The sequence below is a fragment of the Epinephelus moara genome, chromosome 23 (genome assembly GCF_006386435.1).
Source record: "Epinephelus moara isolate mb chromosome 23, YSFRI_EMoa_1.0, whole genome shotgun sequence".
Classification (NCBI taxonomy): Eukaryota; Metazoa; Chordata; class Actinopteri; order Perciformes; family Serranidae; genus Epinephelus; species Epinephelus moara.
Window position 1 is genome coordinate 28,518,272 of NC_065528.1, and position 20,252 is coordinate 28,538,523.

The 20,252-nt window shown below is 41.3% G+C and overlaps 2 protein-coding genes across 4 annotated transcripts in view; one reads left to right on the forward strand and one right to left on the reverse strand.

Moving 5' to 3' along the window:
* Positions 1-20,252, forward strand: part of LOC126385231 (transmembrane and coiled-coil domain protein 3-like) — a 63,929-nt gene that overhangs the window by 32,513 nt on the left and 11,164 nt on the right. The window lies entirely within an intron of this gene.
* dclre1c (DNA cross-link repair 1C, PSO2 homolog (S. cerevisiae)) overlaps positions 11,023-20,252 on the reverse strand; it is a 123,037-nt gene continuing 113,807 nt past the window's right edge. Inside the window, exon 15 of one of the 2 annotated variants that reach the window (XM_050036829.1) lies at positions 11,023-11,329. The gene's annotated coding sequence lies outside the window, so the exon portion shown is untranslated. The remainder of the gene's footprint in view (positions 11,330-20,252) is intronic. The other variant, XM_050036828.1, reaches the window with a different exon arrangement.

The window sequence follows — 20,252 nt, forward strand, 5'->3', positions numbered from 1 at the left end:
TATACTCAACAGGTCAGAGCTTGTTTTTTGTTTTGCTTTGTTTCTGCAGGATACAGGAAACCAGTTTTTGCAGTTGGCTTAGTTTTATGGGCAGCACACACACACACACACACACACACACACACACATACACATACACGTCCCTCATCAGCACCACAAATCACAGTGATGAGCTAAGCCGTGGCCTTTGTTTGCCCATTGAGAGGGAACAAAATGGGAGGAGTGAATGTTGTTGAATGGGGGAGCTGACTGATGGTCCTCGCCTTTGACTCGCTTCATTGGTTTATTACGACGAGGTGCGAGCTCAATGGCGTCTGTTGTCAGGGCAACCGGTGGAATCTGTGCCGTATCCCAGAATAAATGACGCTTAAACTTATTGAAATGAGGGAAGTGATGTGAGCGTGAGAGGAGGACGGAGTACAGTCTGTGAAATGTAAATGATTGAGACGTTTCACATGTAGGTACACAGGTTTATCTCTTTCGCTCTGTGCTTTTGGATTAAGGGATTGAGTGGGCTAAGCTGACAGTGAATCGACACACCAGCAGCGATGCCGGGTGTGTGAGTAACACAGTGTGGATTAACCAACACACAAATACTCTGCCCATCAAAGAGATCCTGTGTTGGGTTAACACACACACACACACACACACACACACACACACACACAGCTGTTTTTCCTCCTAGTCATATATAACACTCATTCATTGCCAATTATTACACTCGGCGAGCAGCTGTATTAAGCTAGCTGTCTAAATTTGGTTCAACCTGCACTAGCATTTTGTTTTGAGTCCACTCAAACTTACAGAACAGCTTCTGTATAATAATTACTATGTGCTATAATGACAGGTTAGTCAGAAATATGGAAAAATACAGATGCAGGCATGAATGAATTCACACGTCAATTTGGTGGGCTTTTAGCATAGTGGTGATTATGGATGGGTGATATATTGATCAGTCAAAACAAGTGGTTGTGGTGGGATATATAAGATGGAATGATTACGAGTAATTGATGATTTTGATATTTGGTGGTATGGCTCTGTTCTGGGACCTCTCTGCCCTTCCATGCACCTACACGGAAAGCAGAAGGTGGAGATGGTAAACCTAGCCGCCCTCCCTATGCCTAACTGTGCATTCACACCAAAAGCGTCATGAGCGCCAGCGGTCGCTCAGGTCGCTGGCATCGCGCTGCCTGGCAGCTCTGGCAGGGTTTGCAGAAGGCTGCCAAGGGGCGGGGCTTTCAAGCTGCGCTGCAGATGTGTTCAGCTGATCAGCTTTGCACAGGATGACTCGTAGGACCAAGAGAAATGTAATTGGTTGTAAATAATAAGCGGGAACTTATTGGGTTGGTGGTAAACAAGCGGGAGCTCTTTGGAGGGAAAAAGTGTGTCTATATATATATAGCATGTACATCTTCTGCTTCCTCTTTCACCATGGATCGCACTTTGGGAAGCCTGTTTTGTATTGCAGCGGTGTATTTGCTGAGGAAACGCAGGGCTCGGTACCATCAGGCCATCTGGGTCCACCAAGTCCTGCGAACCCGGCTACTCCACGGGGAATATCACGGTCTGCAATTGGCTGCTGCTCGCTGCTGCTTCGGCGGCGGCGCTGCTCATTTGCATAAAGTTGAGCTTCTCTCAACTTCACAGTGACACTTAGGTCGCTGGCATCGCGCTGCTCGCTGCCGCCGACGCTCCCAACGCCCTTCATAGCAAGCGTACATTGAAAATGAATGGCTGCCGGCTGCTTATGATGCTCATGATGCTTTTGGTGTGAATGCACAGTAAGGCAGGGAGAGCAGCAGGGAACAGAGCAGCAACAATGACAAACAGAAACGACATTGATAAGTCAGACACAGCATGAAAAGGAGGAGTTGGGGTGGAGGCAGGTTGCAAAGCAGCTTGTAGAGGAAGCAGCAACAGTAGGCAGGCCAGAGCAGTTTGAATAGGGCGCCCTGAATGAGATTTGCAAATTGGTTGGAAAGAAAGGAATCATGTGATCTATCAGCTGACTCCCCTCTATCAATCAGCTGATGTAGCTGGGATGTGAGCATAACGTGACTGCCTGATTCAAGACAATGCTCAATTTTGTGTAAATTGGGGCTGCAGCTACACATTTTTTTTCATTATTAATTGGGCCTTAGAAATGTTGGAATACAGTGAAAAATGTCCAACACAGTTTCCCTGAATTAAACAGACAACAGACAAGGGATGGAAATCAAGAGCCGGTTCCAAATGAACAAATCCATTGAAATTGTATGCCTCCGAGCTTATCAGTTCCCTTTATCTGTGCCACCATGTATTTCTGACAGCTATTATATGTCTGTAAAATGATCATTTCCAATAAGGGTGGAAACACCAGCCATACTGTACACATCATCATAATCATAATATATATATATATATCATAATACAATATCCTAATACTGTAATATCGCACAAATATTTTCTCATTTTATCTTCGCTTTGTTCCAACTTAGAGATAATTAAAAAGCTGAGTCGACACTTGAAACCTGTGAAGGCCGAGCTTTTTCCACACAGAGAACTGATCAGGAATCGATAAGGGAATTGGTATCAATAAAATCGTATCCATTCCCAGAAGACAATTTTTTACTTTTCACTCATTGTATAGATTTTTTTTTGGTTAAAAAATGTCTTAAATGGCTCATTTTGAATCATCACAATAGTTGCAGTTTAATTTTCTGTCAATGAATCAACTAATTGTGTCAGCTCTAGTGTAGATAGTCTGTATCATAAATGAATAATACCGAGTTGCTTCCCCTCCCTCCCACACACACACACACACACACACACACACGCACACCTGCCAGTCACTGTTATGTAATTCACAGGGAGCGTTTGCATGTATTTGCATGTCGACACGCAGGTCATTCAGACTGTGCAGACACATTTCAAAGTTACTATCATGAGAGCTCTGATTTGTTCACATGCCAACATTTCAGTGCACTCAGCTCTAGTGAGTACGTTAGTGTGTCTGCGTGTGTGTGTGTTCTGTAAGTGCAGAGCAGTGGTGTGTTATGAATCAGACGTCTAAAAATGGAGCGTATCTCTATAGAGGTGTTGACTGTAGCTGAACTCTTTCCTTTCACATTTGGTACTAAAATACAAAATGAAAGTGTGTGTGTCTATATGAGCATCTTATAGCGCACACGTAACATTTATAGGAATGGTTGCTTTGCTTTCTTTGCTCGTTAGATTCACTGTGGCACTGAATTCAAGTCCCAGATTCAGATTTGGTGTTTGAGCTTTAATTTAACACCTTTTATCAATGTTTTTATATTTTCTGAAAAAGCTTGGAATCGGATAATAAAGATAACATATGGTAGATTAAAACCTTATACACTTAATATTGATAATTAATTAACTGAATCAGGCACACAGTGTCTTAAAGGGATAGTTCAGATTTTAGACTTTCTCCATAGTCAGTGTATTAGATGCAGTAGATGTCAGTCTGCACGTCCCCAGTTTGAGGGAGCAGGCAGGAGTATCACTATAGAAGCTAAGCAATGTACTGCTGTGGTGGGGGGCAGCAGCAAAACATATTTTAGCCCCCTAAAAAAGTCCCATCTAAAAATATCGCCCCATGTTAAAGTGCACGCTATATTGAGAGTATTTTCACCTCTTTACCTTTCAGCAGACGGCCTGTTCCACCAGGGAGCAGCTTGCTATCTATGCTCTCCACAACCACCAGACTCCATTGACAAAAACAGTAACTTTGGTTTGCTGAACGGAGGAGCTGCTGGTCTACCACTGCCTCAATCTGTTAGTAAGTTTGTGTTATTGTTGGACTTTGGTGAATCCAAAATAACCATTTAAAACACCAAAGTCACACAGTAACACAAACGGACTAACTGATGGAGGCTGTGGTAGACCAGCAGCTCCTGTGTTCTGCAGTGTTTAATCCCTGTTTTCCTCACTGGAGTCTGGCTTTATGAGAGTGATGTAACGGCTTCATTTTCCTGATCGGAAATCACTGTCTGACTGCAGGTAAAACAGTGAAAATATTCTAAATATAGCCTACACTTTTTTTTTTAGGTGGCTAAAGCACATTTTGCTGCTGCCTCCATCCACAGCAATCCACCACTTTGCGTAGTGTCGGGCTCCAGCCTACTTCTCCCAACTGGGGGCGTGCCAACTGACATTTACTGAATGTAATACACTGACTATGGATGATTACCTCATGCAATCTCACTTCAAAAAATCCAAAGTAAACCATCCCTTTAAGTTTTTTCAAGCAGTAATGCAAAACATACACTAGTTTCTACTTTTCAGATGTGAGAACTTGCTGCATTTTTTATCTTATGGGATATTACACAGATAGCATCTTTTCCTAAATATGTCATTATGAAAATAATGTGGGTTGCACAGGGTAGTGGCCACAGTAAAATCAGACTATCAGTGTTTACATAGGTTACTTAGTGGCTTTGCAATCTTTGCAATAAGCTTCTGCCACCGGTGCTGAAATTTCGCGGAAAAAATCTGCTTTACGGCAGGAAACGTGTGATGTATTGCGAAATTGGTCGGTCAGCCAATCAGGGACTGGAGCTGGTCCTTATGAGGAGCTGGGCATGAGATAGTTGAGTCACGAGCACAATGGCAGACGGACAAAGTTGGAAACAAGTGAAAAACGGCCTAGCGAAAGAAAACAAGCTCCTCTGTCTGAGGAGGCAAAGAAGAGCAAAAAGGAGAGTGATAAAAGAAGAGGAAAAACAAGAGTAAACCTCAGTCAGGTGTTCAAGAGATGGAGGGAGCTCCGTGACCAAAGAGGCTTCAAAACCCACGTCCAGCTAGCTTTCTTTCTAATGGATCAGTAAGTAACACGGCTACATGTTAGCTAGACGAGAGAGGACTGTACTGGCTGCTAGTTAACTCCTAGCTGGCCTATTCTAGAATCAGGACTGTTTACATGTGCATATTGGTATAACTCCACTGTGTCTACTGTTGTTTGTACTGATACTGTACATATTGGTATAATTTACTGTGAGTTGTTTGTACTCGTACTGTGCATTCTGGTATAATTATTTGCATTACTATTTGTTTTTTCTTCAGATAAATCTGATGATTGTTGCTCGGTCTCTTTACTTATTTATTTAGTAGAGTGTCCACACACCTTCTCATTCTATAGAGGTATACTGGTGGTCGTTGCAACAGTGCGACACAACACCACTGACGGTAGGTGGCGCCAAGCTTAAAAAAAAAACCGAATCCTATCTGTTGCCTCTTTAAATTAAATATTTTTCCGGTCGATTGGCTGAAACAACAATTTGAAAATGCCACCTTGAGTTCTGGGGGACATTTTTACTATTCTCTGACATTTTTAGACTGAAGAAAAATCAAGAAAATACTCACCAGATGAACTGATGATGAAGATAATCGTCGGGTGCAGCTGTAGTTTGTTGATGGGTGGCTGCGGATCAGGAGGTAGAGTGGGTTGTCCACTTATCGCAAGATTGGCAGCATGATGGCCTGCTCTTCCTGTATCCTTTGGCAAGATATTGAACCCCCAAATTGCCCAAATTGCGAGTGCGTCAGTGGTTAACTGAGAAGCAGGTGGCACCTTGAATGGTAGCATCAGCCACGTGTGTATACATGTGTGTGTTGAAATGGGTGAATGTACTTTGAGTAGAGTGAAGACTGAAGTCCATTTGATATATGTAAATTGTGTTAATGTTAGTATTTAGTTAAAGGTGTTGCTCAGTATTGGATACCTCCTGGGACATTCATTTTACTGCTGTTGACGTTTGTATGAGGTCAGAATATTGTGCTGATGCCTGGTGTTTGTTGTTGATTAATATTTCTGAATAATCCCATGAGGTTATAGAATAGTTTATCTGACCATATGGTCGGTGGTTGGATAAAGCAGGCTGCAGTTGTGATTTAAAATGGGCAAATGTTCCCTTAAAGGCCACAGTATAAACTCTGACCTTAACTTGTTTGAATACTCTGTCTTTTAAAACTCTAATCCGATTCTGCTGGTCCACCTGTGGAGTTCAAACACTGACCTCAACTCATCTGGATTTATTTTTCTCTCTCCTCCCTTCTTCTTCTGTCACCCTGTGTCTCCATCACTTTATCTCCCACGCCATTTTTAAATCTCTTACTATTTTCCCTCACACATCTGTATCCTCGCCCCTTCACTCCCTTTCTTCCTTTCCTCCCTGAGTATTTTAGAATGGGAGCAAGGGCTGCTGGGTAATCTTTGCCCTGGAAAGCAACAGATTAAATTCTCAGATTACAAGAGGGAGAGAAGAGGAGGGATTACAACTTTTTTTTTTTACATGTGGGTGTGTAAAACAGGTCATATACAAACGTACACGTGGTTCAGATTGTGTACAGATTCTGTGTCGTCCTTCAGCTTGTGTAGCAGCTCCATGCTGTGCTCAGATTTAAAGCTTCATATATGTTTGTTGTTTATGTATATGTATTATGACGTCGTTAGCAGATGCTGAGCTACACAGATACTAAATGGATTGCCAACATCTAATTGATTTTTAACTCAATATCCATTCAGGCTGCTGTCTTTCTCACTGCGGAGTGATTTATTGAGTCACTATATTACCTAGTTTCTCTCTGGTGTAGTTAAAAGAGCAATGCAGCCGACCAAACCACCTCGCAGTGTTCATCACAGAAGAGTGTTGCTCTTTTCTTTTCCCTGCTGAAAACCTGAAACACAGAAAGACACGACTATCTTAAATGTTCCCTTCAACGGGGAGGTGGGTTTAATTATTACAGGGAGGTCCGTTTAAATTGGAGGAAGTATTCCACATGAACTCTATCTAAAATGAAATGAACCTCTCTCTAAACATGGCACTTTATCATCAGATATCATTCATTTGGAAACATTAGTGTAATTACTACAAACAGATGAAACCAGATTACGGAAAAGATTGGCAGCTGCACACACTGTGTTAAACACTGTGTTTAACAGTGTGCGCCGTTCCGTCTGATTTCTAAAGCAAATCGTGTATTGTTCTGCTTCGATAATAGTTTCAACTTCATGCATAAAAATGCTCTGTTGTCATTGTGAAAGGTTTTTGTCAGCTCTTATCCTTCTCACTCTGCGACAGAGAGCGGAGAGTGGTGATGAGCAGCAGCATCCTCTTTGCATCAGGAGGCTCTGGAGTTTGTGCAAAATGCGGTTTGAGTTTTTGAAAGCACAAAATGCAATGCAAAGAGCCTCACAGAGCTGCTTCAGTATGGCTCTAATCCTTTTTATGTATGTGTTTGTCCTGTCTGATGTACCAGTCGAGTCTGTTATTTTGTGTGAGACTTTTGTAGTTGTTCCTCCTAAGCATTTAACCCTCGAAAAACATGCTGTTTAGCTCATTTAACACCACAACTAAGTACATTCATTACAGAACACTGTGTTACTTAATTTGCTCTGCTGCAATGGTCTACACCAGCCGTATTTCCTCTGAGAACTGATCACAGTTTAAATTTGCAGCAAGTGTAAAGGGGAATAAATGAGGAGAGGATGAGAGCAGGATATCTCTGTCAGTCTTTCATCCCTCCATCTGTGATTTGTTAATGAGGCTCTGGGGTTTTTTCCTAGGCCATGTCGCTGCAACACTATGACACTTTCATACTGCATGAACATCTCACGCTGCGAAAACCACAGAGCTGCTACTGTGCTAGAAATGTGGTTTCTTTTCTTATCTCATAGCCCACATGTTGCACACAAAAGTGTTTGCAAAGCACTGAGTGAACTGCAAGTTTTATGTGATGTGGCGCTGACTCCCAAATATTTCTGTTAACTTTTTGGAATTCCTTATAAACCCTGTGCAAGTTTACCTTTAGGCGACACACCTCTGGATTTAAGCGTCTGTAGATTTATATAGGGGACGAGAGAGAAGCTGCAAAACTTAGAAGCTCCAGTTCAATTAAATGGCCATCAAATTAAATGCTATATAGCACTTGACAGCCTGAATGTTAATAGTGTGCTGCATTCAAGTTAATGCTCTTTCAGTAAGAGAATAATCTCTGTATTGATTATCCTGACATTGATTTATGCACAAGTCATTTAAAATAGGTCTGTACAAAGGGGAACCAACCTCAGGCTTCAGACTTTCAGGTGTCAGGTATTTACATTATATACACTCTAACATGAAGCTACATGTTATTGTCAGGGAAAAATGCGGTCTTGGTTGCTAGTAATTTTTCCCCTATTTCGTATCATATTCCTGCTGGAACATGTCTGGTTGTGAAGATTTGGGTTTAAAGCTTTAATTGTGGGTTTTCAGGGTAAAAATCGCCACCTGACATTCCCCTTCCTGCAGGCACACTGCTACATGTAGCTACATGCCAATGTCTGGGATACATATAGCCTTGGTGGCTGATGGTGTCAGTTTCTCCCCGATTTCAGATCATATTCCTGCTGGAACATCTCTGGTTGTGTTTAGAAGTTTTTATTTGTAATTTTCAAGAGCAGAAACTGCCGCTATACACAGTCCCTGGCTGCAGGTACACTGCTACATGTAGCTAAATGCTAACATCAGAGAAACATGTAAACTTCGTTGCAGATGTTGTGAATTTCTCTCTGATTCTAGACCATATTTCTGCTGAAACATGTCTGGTTGTGTAGAGTTTGGTTTAGAAGCTTCTATTGGTGATTTTTCACAGTAGAAATTGCGGCTATGCACCGTAAAAGTCAGGTACACTGCTACATGTAGCTACATGCCAACGTCAGAGATACATGTAGTCTTGGTTGCCAGTGTTTTCAATTTCTTCCTGATTTCGGATCAGATTCCTGCTGGAACATATGCAGTTGTGTTTGGAAGCTTTTCTTTGTGATTTATTAACGGGAGAAAGTGCCGCTATACACCGTCGATCCCTGGCTGTAGGTACACTGCTACGTGTAGCTATATGCTATATGCCAATGCCAGAGAAACATGTAAACATAGTTGCAGATGTTGTTAAATTCTCTCCAAATCTAGATCATATTCCCGCAGGAACGTGTCTGGTTGCAAAGATTGTGGTTTAGAAGCTTTTACTGGTGATTTCTTATGGTAGAAATTGCTGCTACAGACTGTTACAGTCATTTTCCTGGCTGCAAGTGCACTGCTACATGTAGCTAAATGCTAACATCAAGGAGACATGTAATCTTGGTTGCAGATGTTGTTAATTTTCCCCTGATTTCAGATGAGATTCTTGCTAAAACATGTCCAGTTGTGAGGATTTCAGTTTCGAAGCTTCGAAGGTAACTTTTCATGGAATAAAGTGTTGCTATATTCCATTATATTAATTCCTCCAGTTACAATGATGGTGTAGAGATGCTGAGGGTGTAGATATGGAAGACCCCCTACATTTTATTTATTTCTTCAATTTATTTTTACTTTTTTAATTATATTATGAAATATATTTTCTACAACTTTTATAATGAAAATCTGGAACATACAAATTGTGATGAATATGTTTAATGAAGTTGAATTTATTTTTGAATAAAATGAAACAGATGGCCTGGAAACACTGACCAATCAGAGAAAACTGGGCTTTTTCCGAAAAAAAAAAAGATCTTAAAGAGACAGACACTAAAATGGAGCAGAGGTTGAACACAGGTGTTCCAGCACAGACAGCATAAAGACAATAAGTGTTTTTGACAATTAAAGCATGTAAACATGTTGTAGAAACCCCCAATACAAGTATGAATCAAGTATGAGTATAATAGGTCCCCTTTAAATCCTGATACATGCACTCAGAAATCAATCGCACCAGTTCTAATACTAATGCTTTTCAGATGGTGCATCAATGCAGAGGTCAAGTGTATAGATTCTCAGTACCGAGGCAGTTATGAGAATTTGACGCAAGAGCTATTGAATGAAATAAAGCGGCTTTAGAAGCAGGACTAAACCTGATGGCAAAAGCAGTAATGACTTGGAGTGCTGTGGTGATTGGAATTACAATGTCACTGAATAACGAGGCAATTGAACGCCGTGTCAAAGCAATTTGTAAATAATTATACTCTCTCTAAAGCAAAGTGATGAAGGATCCATTAAAGGCAGCGGCTTGTTGCAGACTGCAGCGTGGTCTGACATCACCTGTGTGTCTCTTATTTAGCCTCTGGATGATGTGGACACATCATGTTCAGACAGCCACGTGTTCAGTGAATGTGTGGGTGTGTGCCGAGAGCAGCCTGTTAAGACTTGAAATCGTTTTTTTTAGTCAGCGCAGCAACACAGTAATCAGACGTGTTATTTACTTCCCCTCAGCCTCAGCCTCACCTTGGATTTGGCCTCAGTGCAAGTGTGTGTGTGTACGCGCGCGTGTGTGGGCATTACCACAGGTACAACAAAGGTAGTGTTGTCAACACAACGCGAAAGCAGAACCAGATATGGAGGTCTTTGCATCACTTGCTTTTCAAGTCTGACAGTGTATTGGTCTCCTTGTTTTGCTCTGACTCTCACCCACACTTATAATAGCATAATATGTTTATGCATAATATAGCATAATATATGTAACACAACAAAAAGTGAACACTGAATAAGTCAAATAGCAAGAAGAGGGGATTCATAAAATTCCAACATAGATATGCACATACACATCTATGTACTTATGTTACATACACACATATTTAATTTTAAGAAGGCAGTGAGTGATCAATAGAAGATACTGATTCTGCAAGTCTGAGTTCATCAGGCAGGTCTTTACAGGCACTTTACAGTTGGCTGGGCAATATGGTTGAAATGAGTGTTAAGATTACAGCTGAAACCAGAAGGCAATTTGAGGGAGGACAAGGCGTTAATCTGCCATCTCTCTCTATCCCCTCAGGCCCGGACCATAACCTATAACTAGTGTTGCCCCCCTAATAGTCGACCATTTCATTTCATTTCAAGATTTCATTGGTTGCTTAGTTGCAGGGGAAAAAAAGCCTGCTGTCGTGCTCTTTAAAGCTGGCGCAAAAAAGTAGCGCCCAGCACCCGACCTCAAGTTTTCCAGGCGATTAAAGACGCAGCATGTGTGCGGCCCCTAATTTCCAGGGCTGGTACCTGCGGTTATTCAACACACTAGTTAATAACATGTCGGGCAGGAAATCCAAAGTGTGGGATCATTTTGAGAAGGTGAAGGACGAACCCAAGGTGATATGTAAACTCATCTTCATTGGTCGACTACAAACATGACGTATCATCTGAAACATGGAAGTAGCTACATGCCCATTAGCCCACAGCGTCATTAACAGGCGGCTCGCTCAGTGTGTGACGTGCACTTGTAGATAAAATATAGGCCTATATTAATGAAGGTTCATTAGTACGGTTTTGTATTTCTCTGTAATGTAGCACAGTGTTAACAATGTTACTGATACTATTCTTTCTCACACCTTCAACTCAAACCACCAAAATATATCATTTAATCATTACATTAATATCGTAATTGTGCGAGCGACTAGTCGACTAATGGCCCTAAATGACGACTATTGGTCGACTAGGAAAATTCTTAGCCGAGGGCAGCCCTATCTATAGCTGGTAAATTATTGAGAACTATTAAACTTAGATCGATTATTTCTATTCTAACCCACGCCGCATTTATAGCACTGGTTTACTGACCAGGAAACTTACAAACTAATTGTGTTTTGCGTAAATCATCTCACATGAAGCTACTCAGCCAACTAAATTTAGGCATTCTGATAAGCATTGCGACTTGAGTAAGATACACACAGGAGAGACAGGACACGAGGCAACAGTCGGAGACATAAGTCAGAGAAAAGTAATTTCACTTGACGTGTTCTAAAGAGAGAAAAGTAGACAGCGAAAACAGAGCTTGTGATAAAAGATGGACAGACTCTTACATGTTCCTTCTTACCACTGGCAGTTCAAAACCAGTATGTCTCATCACATGTTCCAAGGGGATTATTAAAAGCGGCAATGCGAAGCGCCTCGACGAGACAAAGCACAGAGCCTCTTTTGAGCAAGCTGATAATGAAAATAGTCACTACTTGCAGCCTTTGTGAAGTTATTTTGCTGTGGGCAGTATGTATCCTGTAACTGCAAATATATATGCCAAAATCTAAACTGTAATCTTGAGATCTTTATTAGTCTGCTTTGATTCATTCATTTTGACAGCAGAATGTTCAGAAATAACACGATAAGATCTTGTAATTCCACAAAACTTTAATCAAGTATACTGAGTTATCATAAAGTCTGAAGAGTCTGTACAGCATACGATACCCTCTATTATTAAACCTCGAGTCAGATAAGGAAAGACTTCACATATATAATATTTCCTAACCCCTTTTTGTATTCTGGCCCATTTTCCATTTTTCCGTCTGTTCTGTGACTGCTTTGCTCTCCGTTTATTCTCCTGGGTAATTGTCTGTTGTATCTCTGGAGCCCCATGGGGAGGTGGTGTGCCTGCCTGTCAGCTCCTCGTCCCCACAGGAGGCTCCTCTTCTCTGGCCACAGAGTCACGGCTGATCCCCCTCCAGTCCAATTCACATGAACCAAATGTCTCATTTCACCTCAGACTGTCCTCTTTTTTTTTTTATCATAGGTGAGCTGAAAACTCTGTTCTGTCTCTGTACGTGATTTGAATACAGCTGGGAACGGTTGAATGAACACACCCAGACGATATCCTGTCACCAAAACCAAACCAAGTTCTGTTTTTTTTTCTCTCACCTCTTCTTCACAAATAGTTTTGTAAAAATTCAACAGTTTAATATCAGCTAATCAAATATTTATTATGTGTTAAGACACTCAGGTTGTCTTTTGGTTGCTGACTTGAATAAAGAGACCTCTGCTTAATTATTAAAAATCACTTTGATTTAAGTCAGCAGAGGAGAAAGGAGATGTTCTGAGCTAAATCACAGCAGTGAGTGTAAAAGTTAAGAAAACATTAAGATAATGTGGAAATTATACGGCACAGTGTTTAGCAGCCCACAGAGTGCACATGGTAATCTCAATGATGAATAGCTCTGCTAGAGACCCAGTATGGGACTGTTTCATTTATTATTCATACGGCACAAACAAAATGCCCTCTGTCTTTTTAGCAGTTTGGAGTTGATTTGTACTTCACAGGTTGAATGGATTTGAATTCAATTACAGATGCAGTGGTTTGTGTAACCTGCACTGTGCTCTGTGGCAGCATGATGCATTAGGTTTAGTGTACGAGCTTTTTTCTGGAGCCTCTCAGGAAGTGCAGTCATAAATTGCCAGGGATACTCATCTGTGTTATTCTCAAGTCTCTTGGAACAGAGTGGCCTTGGCAAACCTAACAGAGTGGATTAAGCCTTTCAAAACTTCAGTATCTACATTGTGTCTGAGGACAACTCCATATTTGTCCAAAGGCTGCTGTATCAAAATACCACGAGCATATGCACCATAATGCATGAAAAATTTGAGCTGTGCAGGTAATTCTCAGCTCCACATGCACCGGTGAACGTTACTTGGTACAGAAAATATGTTGTGCCGGACTGTTAACTCTCATGCACTGAATGTGAGACTCATGCACCTCTCACATGCTCTCACACACGTCCATTTTCTCAGGCATTGAAAAACAAATGTGTTACTGATAACATCACACCATTAAAAGAGGACACGGACAGACAGAGCAGCACAGTACAATAACAGCACCATGTAAAATACGCTTAAGCCAGCCGCCACTTGGATTTTGATGCACGTCTGTCCGTTCTGTTATGAGATCAGTACTTGAAGCTGCCATAAGAGACAAAACAAAGAGTGACATTACAGCAGTAATTTATCACACATTATATATTAAATAAGTCTTGCTGATTATTTTTATTTTTTATTTAACCTTTATTTTACCAGGCAGATTTGTTCCTATGACCATATAATATGTGACGTAGTTTCACTCCACATTACTGCACAGGGAAGGTCAGCTCAAACAATATTATAACACGTTGAAAATATCCTCATTTTTAAAGTCCATAAATTAAACAGTTAAATATTTTCCTTAACAGCTTTGTTGATCAATGTAATCTTGTTCAGGATGACCCTGTCTATGACCATGTAAAATACGAAGTTATTTAACTGTACAGTTACAGAGAAAATTAAAGGAAAAGTCAGCTTAAATTACGTTTTAACACACTTACGATTTCCTCATATTTTAACTGTCATGAAAAAATAAATGTTGCAGCAGTCAGTGTTGGATCTGGCTGTGGCAGTGCTGAGAAGTGCTGAGGAAGAAGGACAAATACACGAAATACTGATAGTTAAAAACAAAAAATTGAGCATGTATTCAGAAAACTGTACTTCAAACTATGTTTTTATTGTGCTATGTAAGAAAACGATTGATGGACAACTTCAGTCCAAACTGAAACGTCTCAACGGTTGGATTATCATTATATTTACAAACATCCATGGTGCCACGACTATAAAGCCTACTGACATTGGTGATTCCCTGAGATGTCATGTAGCACCACCACCAGGTCAGTACCTCCAAAAGTAATGACATTCCTACCTACCTCACCTATACTTTGCATTTAGCACTAATTAGGCAATGTTAGCATGACATCCATCCATCCATTTTCATTTCTTTATCTGGGGCCAGGTCACGAGCAAAGCACCCCAGACGTCCCTCTCCCCAGCAACACTTTCCAGCTCCTCCTGGGGCACCCCAAGGTGTTCCCAGGCCAGATGAGATATGTAATCCCTCCAGTGTGTTCTGGGTCTGCCCCCAGGGCCTCCTACCAGTGGGACGTGCCCAGAACACCTCTAACAGGAGGTGCCCAGGGGGCATCCTGATCAGATGCCTGAACCACCTTAACTGATCCCTTTCGACGCAAAGGAGCAGCGGCACTAATCTGAGCTCCTTCAGGATGTCTGAGCTCCTCACCCGATCTCTAAGCCACCCCACAGAGGAAATTCATTTCAGCCACTTGTATCTGTGATCAGTCACTACCCAGAGCTCATGACCATGGTTATGTTGGCATGCTAAGATGGTAAACATCATACCTGCTCAACATGTTGGCATTGTAATTGTGAGCATGTTAGCATGAAGCTCAAAGCACACTGAGCTGCTAGCATGATTGCAGATACTTTGTTTTTACAATAAATTAATCAGTTTGACACTTATATAAAATATGACAAAACCGAACTCCTCAGACCCAAGTTCTTCAAGTTGCTTGTTTTGTGTGATTAAAAGTTTAAACATCAAAGATATTTACTCCATAACCTTAGAAAACAGAACATTCTCACATTTGAGAAGCTGGAACCAACAAGTATTGCTAATTAGTGATTGTTAGCACGCTAACATGCTAAACTTGAAGGTGAACATGGTAAACATTAAACCTGCTAAACATCAGGATGTTAGCATGAGTCATTGTGTACATGTACAGCCTCAGAGTCATTAGTATACTTTCCTGTTAACGCAGGTTTTCTTCATTTCACTGCTTCCCTAATGTACCATAGTGCATTAGGGTTGTTGCTATGGTTACTTTGCAGCTATATGCTGGCTTTCTATGTCATCAATATATTCCTTTAGGCAGTCCAGGCCCTCAGCCTCCATCCATGTTTGAGGCAGTTACAGGTCATCTCTTCCTGTTATTGGCTTAAAAAGCAGAGTTTTAAACATCTCCTCCCAAATCTCTTGATCTCTCAATCCCATTATTTCCTCTCCAACACTCAAACACACACACACCAGTTTAATTCAGCCAGAGCTTATCTAGTGTGCTGGTACAGGCAGTGTGCGGCTCCATGCTGGTTTAGAGCCGACTAATAGATGATTAATGTGCAATAATCTCTTTTACACTCAGTGTTTTCAAACGCTCATTTGTCACAGAGAAGACCGATACAGAATCATGCACGCCAAATACGTCATGTTATTTGATTTCACATATTGTGCTTCATATGCAGTCTCTCTTTGATACAAAAAGAAGCAGATTAATTTGTTTATTAATTGACTAATTGTTTAGTCCGTGTATCATCAGACAAAAAGCCCAATGTGTCTTCTTACTGTTTGTCTTTTACAATTAACAGTCCACATACAGCGAGTAGAAGCACCGGCACATGAGAATGGAAACGGAGGGCTTGGTGGGTACAGAGCACCTGCTGCAGCGAGTAAAACCGCCGTCTGTGGTCATTTTGACTTCACCAGCGGACTTCATTACAAGCCATTTAAATGTTGAAACAGGCGACCAGTTTTATGTTCTGAAATCAGGCACCGGCAAATTGACCAGTTGAGTTGCAGGTGACATCATTAGCCCTCTTGAGTTGAGCTCAGATGGACAGTTCACAGTGTGGCAACTTTTCTCTGCAACGTTTTAAAACGTTTTTGTCTCGTCGCAAATCTTAGCTTAAGAATTACTGTGTTTTTGTCACCTTGAAATGAGACATTTCTATCTGCGCTAGGGCTGTCAAAATTGCTCAAAAATGACGTTAGAATATTCCTTCTAAAAATAACTCATAGGTTCCGTTAGAATATTCCTTCTAAAAATAACTCATAGGTTCGAACCATTCAATGTTTTTTTTTTTTTTTTTTTCGCATTATGTCCACAAGAGGGCAAACTAATACAAGGAAACATACTTGTATATGTATTAATACAAGGAAACATAACTACTTATAGGTATTTTTATTTCAACATAAACGTCTTTGAAAACATTTGCATACCTACACATTAAAACACATAAAACAATTATCTATAATATTACGTTAAAACGACCGCGGACCTCTCGCTTGCCCCCCCCTCTCTGACCTGTCAGGCCACACCGCCCGTGGAAGCGCTGCGAATAGCCTCGAAGCGCCAAGAAGCGAAGCCAGTTTCCTTTCGGCGCCCATGTTAACCGATTGTGTCATCCACACTGGCTGCGCCGCGCTGCTCCATGGCCGGCTCGCGCCCTGCAGCGTTCGTTTTGGCGTCTGGTCTATTTTCTGTGCGAGCCGCGAGCAAATGTGTCAAGCCGGGTGACGGAGACAACAGCTGGGTGCAGAACCGCTTGTCGACCAGCGTGGAGAAATGTGTGTCTGATGTGAACGGAAGTGCTCCGGCTCGCGTGATAATTTCGGTGCGCTGCGCTTCGCAGCACTTCCGCGGGCGGTGTGGCCCTGGCGCAGTGCGTTCAGTGCAGTGGCCCAGGCCAACGCCCACTTGCAAAGAGGACAGCTGCGGTGGTGTGGGGTTTTTTTCTCCACAATCGAATATCAATTTTCACATTTGAAGGTCCTTTTTTTTTTTTCAAATTTGAATTAGAATTCGAATTTAGAATATTCGTTGACAGCCCTAATCTACGCATGGAACGGTCCTGTTTCATTGAGTCCACCATGTTGGATCTACAGTAGTCTGGAAGGGACAAACCAAACACTGGCTCTAGATAGTGTCGTTGATTTTGTGTCAGACCACCATAGTTCTCCTAAACACTTGGCACACAGGCGAATTTTAAGTTAAGTTGAAGTTAAGATTGCAATCTGCAACCTTACCACTAGATGGCACTAAACTCTACATAGTAGACCTTTAATCGACTAATAGTTTTCTCGGAAAAGAAAAATAAGTGCAGCTGCCACTGTAGACTAGGGCTGGGTGGTATGGCCTAAAATCAATATCACGGTATTATTTTGGGGGGATGCGGTGACGGTATAATACTGCGGTAGCGTCTTCTCTCTTTCTTTTTTTTTTTTACACCTTAAATAAAACAATTTACAAAGCCATACAAGTCTAGGATGGAAACTATTTATCGTCAGAAGTAAAACGGTTGCTAATCCATCTATTATTGTGTATAAAACGTTATATAGTATGTATAAACGTTAGAGGGAAGAGGGAGGGCCAGCGGCTCCCGGGCCCCCTTCTCCCGCGGGCCTGGGTTTGGGGCAGTCGGCCAGGCCACCTCCATCACGTAGCAAGGGAGGTGCATGAGGCAGGCCTGTTATATTCCATGTTAGGGGTGCAAATAACAATAACTTTTATTACTGATTAACCTGCCTATTATTTTCTGTCTGTCAATAAAATATCAGAAAATAAAATCCCCACCGCCCAAACTGACATCTTTAAATGTCTTGTTTTGTCCGACCAGCAGCCCAAAACCCAAAAATATTCTGTTTACTATCATGTACGACAGAGAAAAACATGAAATCCTCACATTTGAGAAGCTGGAACCAGCATAGTTTGGCATTTCTGTTTGAAGTTGTTGGAGCTGTATTCCATATTTACCAAACCTTCCAGCCCTGTAGGTGACCGTGAGTTATCTACATACATATATGACTATGACGTCTTATCAGCACATTCATATGTATAACTCAGATGAGATGCTTATGCACTAGCTGCCTGATGACACTGATGCATTACATTCACGCACAGTCCTCATCTTAACTAGCACTCAGAGGGGATTTTGTGTGTCCTTAAAACAGCCTTGAGTTGATGGATTAGCGTTGTGGGTCGATTTGTTTATTCCTCACTGGCGGACAGTTGCTGATTGGTTTTTGATAAAATGGTCGAGTGTCACCTCTGTGTTTTGGAAAAAAATGTACACTGATGAGCTGAAGGGGAGGATTGCGTTGCTTATGAGAGACGACGTTTTTAAATCTTGTTAGTGGAACATAAATTGATGGATCAGAGGCAGAGATAAAAAGCGCCTGACTCTCTGCTGGGAGTAACGAAAGAAAGGCTTCCCTTGGCAATTTCCTGTGCGGTGGTGCCAGGCCGTCGTCTCCCCATGGCAAGGTCCCTACTCCCAGCTCCATCAATGAGCTGGCTTAGTGGGAGTTGGAGTAGCACTTGCTGGCCCACTCTCTCTTTTCACATACAGTACAGTACACATCACAAGCATCCTCTCCAGACTCTAATCTTAGATTCTGGGTATGGAAAGCCAATATAAATCGCACACCAACGCACACTTGGATCTGTCTCATATTTTGTCCTTGTTTTTGCCTTGAAGCGATCATTATGTTCATTATCATTTAATCTACAGAAACATTATTAAACAGTATAGTGTGATGGGTAAGAACAGTTTGATGTATCTGAGATGAGTAACACTCATCATTAATTTGTGGCAGTTTTAATTCCCAGGATTTTTTTAGGCCCAAAAAATAGACCAGAGAAGCGTCTCATGTCCCAGGTCTTGGTCTCTCTCCTCATGGACATGCATCGAGTTTGATCTGTTGTATCTCGGGAAAAGAGGGTTGGGTATGTATATTTTTAGTCCAGTTGGATCTGAGAACAAATTCCCCCGCAGCCATTAGAGTTCACGTCCGTCATTTTGGTCCAGTGTTGAACTCTACAGAATTTGAGTGAAATGTCTGGACAGCTATTGGATGCGTTGCCATGAAATTTGGAACACAAATTCATGTTCCCTTCAAGATGAGTTGGAATAACTGAAGTACAAATCTGACTTTGTATCTATCACCATCATCAGGGTAACATTTTAATTTGTTCAGTTTCAATTAGGGCTGCCACTAACGATTATTTTCAGTGTCGACTAATCTGACGATTATTTCTTTGATTAGTCGACTAATCATTTCATCGAAAAATGTGTTAATGTTGAAAAATGTCGGTCTGTCTCGCCCAAACCCCAAAATTACGTCATCTAATGTCTTGTTTCATACTCACGCCAAAGGGTTTTAGTTCACTGTCACGGGAGAGTGTGTAAAGCTGCCAGTATCTGAGCGTAAGAAGCTGTAGTAAGAGTATTTTGGGGTACTTTTATAGTACTTTTCTATGAAAAATGACTCAAACCGATTAGTTGACTACTAAAATAGTCACCGATTATTTTACTAGTCGATTAGTCATCGATTAGTCGACTAATCGTGGCAGCCCTAGTTTCAATACCTGCAAAAATCATCAGATTCCCATCAGCCCCAGCTATACTTTGTGTTTAGTGTTAATTAACATGTTAAACTAAATCAGTGAAAATTGGAAACATTGGCTGCTAAACATGTTAGCATTGTCATTATTTGCGTGTTAGCATCAGAGTTTGAAATTAACTTTTTTGTCCACGTACCACTGTGGCTACTGGATTCCAAAGTCTACCAGCCACTCAATAGATTACCTTTGTTGTTCTTTTAAGGCTAGTGTGTGAAGCAAATCTAGCAGCTACTTGCAGATTACCAGCATTTGGCTGGTGGCTAGTGCTAGTTTCCAATCCTGGTTAGCATGGTGATGTTAGCATTTAGTTCAGAGCTCTGCTGTGCCTAAAAATACAGCTTCACAGAGCAGCTAGCATCACTGTAAACTTGTCTTGTTTTTTGATTAATCTTAAAATCCATCTTGATTCCCTGAACAAAGTTGACTTCTTCGGGTTGTTTGTTTTGTGTGACTAAAGGTTAAAAATTCAAAGGTATTTACTTACAACCTCACAAAA